The sequence below is a fragment of the Papio anubis genome, chromosome 3, assembly GCF_008728515.1.
Source record: "Papio anubis isolate 15944 chromosome 3, Panubis1.0, whole genome shotgun sequence".
Lineage (NCBI taxonomy): Eukaryota > Metazoa > Chordata > Mammalia > Primates > Cercopithecidae > Papio > Papio anubis.
This window is the reverse complement of record NC_044978.1, coordinates 153,473,795-153,482,863: the sequence shown is the minus strand read 5'-3', so window position 1 is coordinate 153,482,863 and position 9,069 is coordinate 153,473,795. Positions and strand designations below refer to the sequence as shown.

Sequence of the window (9,069 nt, the reverse complement as noted above, 5' to 3'; positions counted from 1 at the left end):
GAGCAGAACAGAGACCTCAGAAACAACACCACACAACTACAACCATCTGATCTTTGACAAACCTGACAAAAACAAGAAATGGGGAAAGGATTTCCTACTTAATAAATGGTGCTGGGAAAATTGGCTAGCCATATGTAGAAAGCTGAAACTGGATCCCTTCCTTACACCTTATACACAAATTAATTCAAGATGGATTAAAGGCTTAAATGTAAGACCTAAAACCATAAAAACCCTAGAAGAAAACTTAGGCAATATTATTCAGGACATAGGCATGAGCAAGGACTTCATGACTAAAACACCAAAAGCAATGGCAATAAAAGCCAAAATAGACAAATGGGATCTAATTAAGCTAAAGAACTTTTGCACAGCAAAAGAAACTACCATCAGAGTGCACAGGCAACCTACACAATGGGAGAAAATTTTTGCAATCTACCCATCTGACAAAGGGCTAATATTCAGAATCCACCAAGAACTCAAACAAATTTACAAGAAAAAGCCCCATCAAAAAGTGGGCAAAGTAAATGAAGAGACACTTCTCAAAAGAAGACATTTGTGTAGCCAACAGACACACGAAAAAAAGCTCATCATCATGGTCGTCAGAGAAAGGCAACTCAAAACCACAATGAGATACCATCTCATGCCAATTAGAATGGCAATCATTAAAGGGTCATGAAACAATAGGTGCTGGAGAGGATGTGGAGAAATAGGACCGCTTTTACACTGTTGGTGTGAGTGTAAATTAGTTCAACCATTGTGGAAGATAGTGTGGCAGTTCCTCAAGGATCTAAAACTAGAAATACCATTTGACCCAGCAATCCCATTACTGGGTATATACCCAAAGGATTATAAATCATGCTGCTATAAAGACGCATGCACGCGTATGTTTATTACAGCACTATTCACAATAGCAAAGACTTGGAACCAACCCAGATGTCCATCAATGATAGATTGGATTAAGAAAATGTGGCACATATACACCATAGAATACTATGCAGCCATAAAAAAGGATAAGTTCATGTCCTTTGCAGGGACATGAATGAAGCTGGAAACCGTCATTCTCAGCAAACTATCACAAAGACAGAACACCAAACACCGCATGTTCTCACTCATAGGTGGGAACTGAACAATGAGAACACTTGGACACAGGGCAGGGAACATCACACACCTAGGCCTGTCGTGGGTAGGGGGTTGAGGGAGGGATAGCATTAGAAGAAATACCTGATGTAAATGACGAGTCGATGGCTGTAGCAAACCAACATGGCACATGTATACCTATGTATCAAACCTACACGTTGTGCACTTGTACCCTACAATTTGAAGTACAACAAAAAAAGAGAGAGTTCTTATACTTGTGTGTCTGACAACAAAAACTCACAAAACACTGTAAAAATCACAACCTTGCAGAAAGATAATTGCAGAGTTACACAAAAAAATACTTCTCCAAGGACGTATGCCAAGCAATTGTTTGTGTAACCTCAGAGTGGCGCCACCTTTGTAATTGATCTATTTAGCCAAAGATAATTATCTCAAAGCAATTATTTAATCCTCTTTATTTTTTTTTCTTTAAAAGTCTTTGTACTCTTTTACCTCCATGAATACATACACAGTTTACTATGGCACTTGTACTTCCATTGCAGTGCCCTCTTCCAGAATAAATATATTTTTCTTTTGGAGAGTCTCTCTGTTTGTCACATAGGTTAACAATTCATATCTATCTATCTATCTATCTATCTATCTATCTATCTATCTATCTATCTACCTATCTATCTAACTTTCTCTCTATGATTTATGTATCTATCTGCATGTACGTATATAGCTCTATTCTCTTAAAAGGCCCAGGAGCAATAGTGTACCAGAAGAAATGAGCATACATAATACCAGTGAATCTTGGGATTTCTGTTGAATTCACCATCCAAGATTGACTCTAGTGATTCTTAGTTTCTGGTATCATTACTTTATGCAGTTCATGTTCACATTAAAGCAGAGCTTACCTAGCTACGAGATACTAGAAGTGACTAGTAACTCCTAAAGCTAAAACATTGACACTTTTGAGACACACAGGCTGATTGTTTTTCTGTTTTGATGTGGTCTAGAATAAAAGAACAAAAGCCTCTTAATGAAGCTGTAGGCTTACCTAACTTCCAGCTATTCAGCAACAAAATACCCAAGAAGTTATTAACCACAAGTGCTGCTTTAGGGGGCTATGGACTCCCCTGGGGTCCCACATGTGCAGTTAGACTTAAACGTCAACTTAGAGTTACCCCTTCCTCATTTTAATGCTAAAAATCACACCCAGGGGAGGTGATTACAATGCTAACATTACATGTTGTCTATGAAGAAGCATGTTGAATTACTGCACAAGCACTAGAAAAACCTCTTCTATACATGCCCTAATGAAACTCTTCCCTATAGAAAGACCCTATAAAACTAACCTAACACACAATGTTGGTTCCCTTGTGCACAAGCTAAATAAATTGTCTCTTTGTTGCTATATCTGGTAACCTCTCTTGATTTCTGCTCTGGGAGATTACAAGAATTCAGGGAGCTGATAACATTTCTATCTTGTTTCCTTGAAACATTCGCTCTGGGGAAAGCCAGCCACACTATCATGATAACACTCAGCCATTCCTGGGAGATGCCCATATTGGAGAGAAATAAAGGCCTCCCTCCAACATGCCAGTCGTGTGAGTGACCCATGTAGACTTCAGATCACTGTGGATCCAGTGGACACCTGACTGACAAAATTCATAAGAAACCCTAGCCAGAGCCACTCAGCCAAGCCACTGTTGAATTTCTGACCCATAGCTACTGTAAGAGATAATAAATACTTAGCATTGTTTTAAGTCATTAAGCTTTGGGGAAACTTGTTAGACAGCATTTAATCACTAATGCAGTTGCTAAATACCATTAACCACTAAAAGCAACCAAGAATACTTGGAAAAATGACTGTTTCCGGGTCTGGGACAGGGAAAATAGAAGATGAAATTGAAACAACTTGCTGTACCAGAAAATTAAAGTGATGTTTAAAAATAATTATGGTTATATGTCAAAATATAAGATAATTCAGGTTGGCAGAGTTTCAACTAGCAAAATTGGTGCAATTTGGCATCACAATATAGAAAGATATGAAGTCTCATTGAATAAAATAGGACTCCATGAATATATGTGGAAAATAAATATATGCATACATGTATACAGATGTGCATAAGTATATAAATAAATAAGAATAAATAGTGGAGAAGAAAAATTCTTCATTTCAGTAAAATATCGGCTGATAAATATAGATGAAATAATATAGTTAGATATAGTAATTTTTTATAGCCAATATACTAAAAATTAATTCTGGTAAGAATCATCAATACTTTTTTTTTTTTTTTTTTTTTTTTGTATTTTTAGTAGAGATGGGATGTCACCATTTTGGTCAGGCTGGAATCAAAGTCCTGACCTCAGGTGATCTGCCCACCTCAATACATGTTTAATCAACTGGACGACATTTGATGAGAAACAGAATACTTACATATTCTCAAAGTATATCTTTTCAAATTTGTTATTAATTACAAAAGAAAAATAGTAACTCTGAAGTGGATATAATGATATTTTAACCAACTGATCAAAGTTGATGTCATCAATAAACTGCAATTGGACATTTTAGGCCTCCATTTTGATGCCTTGAGAAGGACATAGCATCACTTAAGTACTGTGCCAACCAAAAATGCGTAACCTGAATCTACTTATAAGGAAATATCAGACAAATCTAAACTGAGAGAGAGTCTATGAAATAACTGGCTTGTATTCTTCAAGAAATGTCAGTGTCAGGAAAGAAAGGCTGAGAAGCTGTCTGAGATTAAAGAAGACTCGAGAGATATGTAAACTTTATTCATTATGGGATTTGGGCCTGGATCCAATCCTGAAAAATGATCGCTATACAGAACATTATTGGCATCATTGAATAAACTGGAATTAGGACTGAAGATTAGAATAAAGTATTGTATTACTGTTAAATTTTTTGTAGGTATTTTTTTTTTTTGGAAATGGAGTCTGTCTCTGTCGCCCAGCCTGGGGTGCAGTGGTGCGATCTCCACTCACTGCAACCTGTGCCTCCTGGGTTCAAGCGATTCTTCCGCCTCAGTCTCCCGAGTAGCTAGGATTACAGGCATGCACCGCCACGCCCAGCTAATTTTTTTTTTTTAACTCTTGAAATATAGAATTTTATTTATAAACTTTTTAAAGTAGAAGAAAACTCTGTCAAGAAAGACCAAGTGGAAAATGGGTTTCCAAAAAAATGTAATTTTAGGGCAACAAAACTCTAAAAGGCCACAAAAGACAAATAACACCACTGCCATCTGAACCATGGCTAGTTACTTGCATTTTTTGGCATTGTTAATCATTGAATCTGGGTTTTCCTCTGAATTCCACACAGAGCATGCACTACACAACAATTTTATCAGAACATACTTGCTTTCTACACACATTTCAGGACAAGCTACCACCAGAAACAAATCAATACATATACATCAGGGGCTGAATAATCTCAGTAGTGAGTGAGACACATTTTGCAGAATCCTGCCAAACAAAGGAACGGAAAAGGCTGTGGGCAAAACAAATGGGGGAGCGTTAAACAATGAAATACTTTCAATATTAATAATTAATTCAGGCACGGTACTGTGTTTTGTACAAAAGAAAATTAACATTTAGTAACACACTAATGAATCTTATCTCCAAAGAGATTAGTGCACTGGCAAAGTATGCAGATTACAGTGGAGAGCTGTGGACAGCAGATACTGAAAACACCCCGGCCTGGCAGGTCCCAAGGTGAGGATGGCCTTCACTGACCACTCCCTTTGCCAGAGGTCCAGAAAGAACTTGCAGCATGGTCACCTGCCTGCTACACTTCCAACTCTAAGCAGCAAACTTCAAGGAGCCAGAGAGGAGTCCCCAGTGGGCAAGGGGAGCAGAGAAGAGGAACATGGTAAATATAAACCTAAAAGACAGTAAAATAGGATGCAATCCCCATTCAAATCCCAGAGACGAGGACAAGTCCCCAAAAGTAGTTGTTAGACTAAAAAAACTGGACACACCTCACTTCCCCAAAAAGATAATACACAGAAATTTTGGGGATAACCGGAAAAATAGAGAAATGCTCAATGAAAACCAAGCTCTTCACCTGGAACATCTCAGGACTGAAACACATCCTCTATTATCCAGTCAACAATGCCCTTGCTCTTTAGCAGGGATGCAATTGGTCAATGACAACAAATGGCTTTACAGGGCAACTTTTAAAATGTTCCTTTTAGACCAAAGCCTAGGCTATGAGGATTCAAGCAGCCCTCTAAGACTTGTGACAGCAAGTTCCAAAGGTTCCAAGGTCTAGTCCTTCCTTCCAAGACATAACGTCAAACACAAAATCCCATCATGGTACAATTTATATTTTGAAATACGGAAGCATATTTTAAATACTCTTAAGGCATTTATTTATTACAACATTATCTGATTTCACATTAGCTTAAAATTCAATTCAGTCTTTCCATTTCTTCACTGAGGTCGCCACCTCAGCATATTACACACCGTCTCCAGCACTCAGTGTGACCGGCATCCGCACAGTGAGCCCCAGAGTCAGCCTCTGTTTCCCAAGTGAACCAACTAGATATTAATACTGCTCTGCTACAATGTAAACGCTCCTAACTCAAACTTACTGGAAAAGCAGTGAAACGTCTGTGAAGTGACTTTAAGAAAAGGTACTTTTGCTTATGAAAAGAAACCAGCGAGTCCTCTAAGGATAATAACAGGGAGTATATTACAGTTAAGCACATGATTTGGAGTGAGGAATTCGGATGTTGCTCTGTTGGTCCAGGCTGTTAATACTCTTCCTGCTCCTCCTGTGGGCCCCCTTCATCAGGTATCACAAAGCCTTCATCTGTGGCATACGGAATGTGTATAGTTCTCCGCAATACAGGGTTATTTTCCCCCTCATTCTCCTGACAAATCAATTCAATGGTCCATAGCTTTCTGAAGTAGAAATTCCTCTTTCTCCAAGTCTTCAACAGTGAGTTTCAATACGTTGACCTGCTTCATCAACTCAGCTGCCTGGTCATCCCCATTGCCCACACCAGGGTTCTTTCACAACATGCCAGGGCCAGCCTTAGGAGCCGCAGCAGTTCTCTGTGTTGAGATGGGCCTCTGCGGAGCTGCATTGCTAAAATTTTGGTTTATTCAGAGCTGGAGCAAGGAGGCAGGGAGCCACCGAAGTTTCTTGAACTTGTCTGGCAGCCACAGGGTCACAGGCTTTTCCATCATAGTTTGCATCAAAAAACTTCTTGAACCACTGCATGAATTCAAAATTGTCCTGAAACTTTCCTGTTACTGATTTGTCCATAGGAATTATTTTGTCAACACCCATCCTCTTAAAACCCGCTTACAGTATTTTGAAGTTCCGGATGCACTCATGTTCTAGCTTAGCTTGAAATTTCACTTTCTTCAAGTCAATGGAGCCAAGAAACAGCATGTCCATAAACTCACATTAGGCAGTCCCTGACCACACTATTTGATCTTTGTCAGATTCAACTGCAGAGACTCATTGATCCAGGCCAGTAGGTTATGTCGACTTAGGTTATCACTGGTCACTGACGTGAGTATATGTTCACTGCCATCTTCGGCTCTCGGGAGAACCACGTCCACTGCTCTTACCCGGCTCCAGTTCCTTCATCTTGTTCAAACGGCCAGACCCCACCCTTTTTGTATTTTTAGTAGAGACGGGGTTTTATCATGTTGGCCAGCCTGATCTTGAACTCCTGACTTCATGACCTGCCCACTTTGGCCTCCCAAAGTGCTGAGATTACAGGCGTGAGCCACTGCGCCTGGCCTTTATAATTTTATTGTAGCTATTTTTTAAAATCTTCTTACTCTTAGCTAATGCTAAACAAACATTTAAAGGTTAAAATGTAACAATTCCTGAAACCTAGTCTCATACATTAAAGAAATGCATACTATATACATGCTGAACACACATACACACATATGCATACGATATATACATATGAGAGAGAGGGAGAAAGATCATAAAAGAAATAAGCTAGTCATTTTTAAAACTGTACAAGGGAATTTTTATTTTTGCAACTTGTACAAAGTTTGAAATTGTTCCAGAATAAAAATGTAAACTAATTACTAACTAGTTTCAGTTGTATTAAAATTAAATTTTCGTTCCTTTAATATTTTATTTCATAGGAGAGCCTTTATTTTGAGAGTAGAGAAATGGTGAAAATGTTAGAGATAAAGGTTAAGTATTGGTGTCAGAAAGAAGAGAGAGGAGCCAGGTTCTGGATATAAAAATGAGTGAAAATTTCCAGTAAGTAACAACAACAAAAAGTTATGAGCATGGGAGGAGAAGGGAGATGGAGAGGAAAGGCCATAATAAAGAACTTTGTCCTGGAGCTCAAAGGATTAGAAAAGGGATTCAGTTTTTATTGAGGCAGTTTAAAAAATGAGTTTTGGCGGGGCGCAGTGGCTCACATGTGTAATCCAGCATTTTGAGAGGCCGAGGCGGGCTGATCATGAGGTCAGGAGATCGAGACCATCGTGGCTAACACTGTGAAACCCTGTCTCTACTAAAAATACAAAAACAAAATTAGCTGGGCGTGGTGGGGGGTGCCTGTAGTCCCAGTTACTTGGGAAGGTGAGGCAGGAGAATGGCGTGAACTCGGGAGGCGGAGGTTGCAGTGAGTCAAGATCCTGCCACTGGACTTCAGCCTGGGCGACAGAGCGAGACTCTGTCTCAAAAAAAAAAAAAAAAAAAAAAAAAAAAAGTGAATTTTATCTGTTTTCCTCTATATTTTTTGATTCTCTACAGTTAGAAATTATTCTAGTGCTATGAATTTCACCTACTCACATGGAAAATAAAAACAGTATTTTTCTAACTAAATCTCATTATATACACTCAGTTGTGACTTTCACTTATTTAAAAATTCCAGTTTAGGTTTTCTCAGTCCATTCAAGTTTCTCCCTTTTCACCTGCTCTTTTTCTCCTCATTGTGATCCAAACACATGGTGGTGAAATAGGAGGAAGTGAGAAGAATCAATAGACAAAATTGGAAGCGGGAACTCTAATATTCTTTTCATTTAAAATGAATTTTGGTTTGAGAAACCCTCTGTTCTCAACTCTTCAGGCTTTATTTCCACAGCACCCACTGCTGTGTTGTCACTGTTTCTCTCACAGTTTCCCAAACATTCATGACATTGACTTTGTTTTCAGAATGCAAACGGTTGTTTTAGAGACGATCCATCAGGCCATTGAGGTTTTTATTTCTCTTCATCTGACACAAGAACACTCTAGTGCCACTGGCTCACCCTCAGACTTCCTTGATTGTTTTAGAGACATGTGACATTATGTAATAATCCATTATACCCACAGGATCATTAGTTGTTGCGCAGGGGTGAGGGGGAGGTATCTCAGATACTTTCAGAACACATTTTTTTCTCTCTCTATTGTAACTTATTTATTTATGTACTAGGGGAAAGTAGAAACCTTCATTTCTGATGTTGTGATCCTTTTTGTTCTTCCCTTTTCTACGTATTCTTTCTAGGGAAATGCCTAGATTATTCTAGATTATTTCCTTTTGGTTGAAAATCTGCTCTTCTGTAATCAACATATCCCTCCCCCACACTCAACACAAAATACACACACACACACACACACACACACATGCACACACACATCAGTTTCTTTAAAGTGTAAACTATGCTCTGATCCACCATATTCTTATTCTTTTGGATTAAAACAAATCAAAATAGTCTTTTTCGTTCTCAAAATCTTAGTGCTTGAAAATCTAAGGTCACCTGACTTATCAGATATATGTTCCCACTTTTTGAACTTTACAAAATCTATTAATATATTCAGTAACTGGTTTTTTTTCCTTTCTTTTCTTTTTTATGTGTGTTTTTCCTTTCCCGGAAAAAATAAAATCTCTTCACCTATGGCAAGCATTGATCCACTGAGGACTAGGAAGAAAAGTATCAGAAATGGCAGCTGTAAAACTCTTTCGTATTGCCAAAGTTTTATCTCACTTCACAATTTAT

General features: G+C 38.4%; 1 pseudogene across 1 annotated transcript; it reads right to left on the bottom strand.

Moving 5' to 3' along the window:
* Positions 1-4,191: 4,191 nt before the first annotated feature.
* Positions 4,192-6,803, bottom strand: LOC110743248 (annotated as a pseudogene). The gene has a single exon (XR_002521999.2). The product of XR_002521999.2 is annotated as a microtubule-associated protein RP/EB family member 1 pseudogene (transcript).
* Between the last annotated feature and the right edge of the window lie 2,266 nt (positions 6,804-9,069).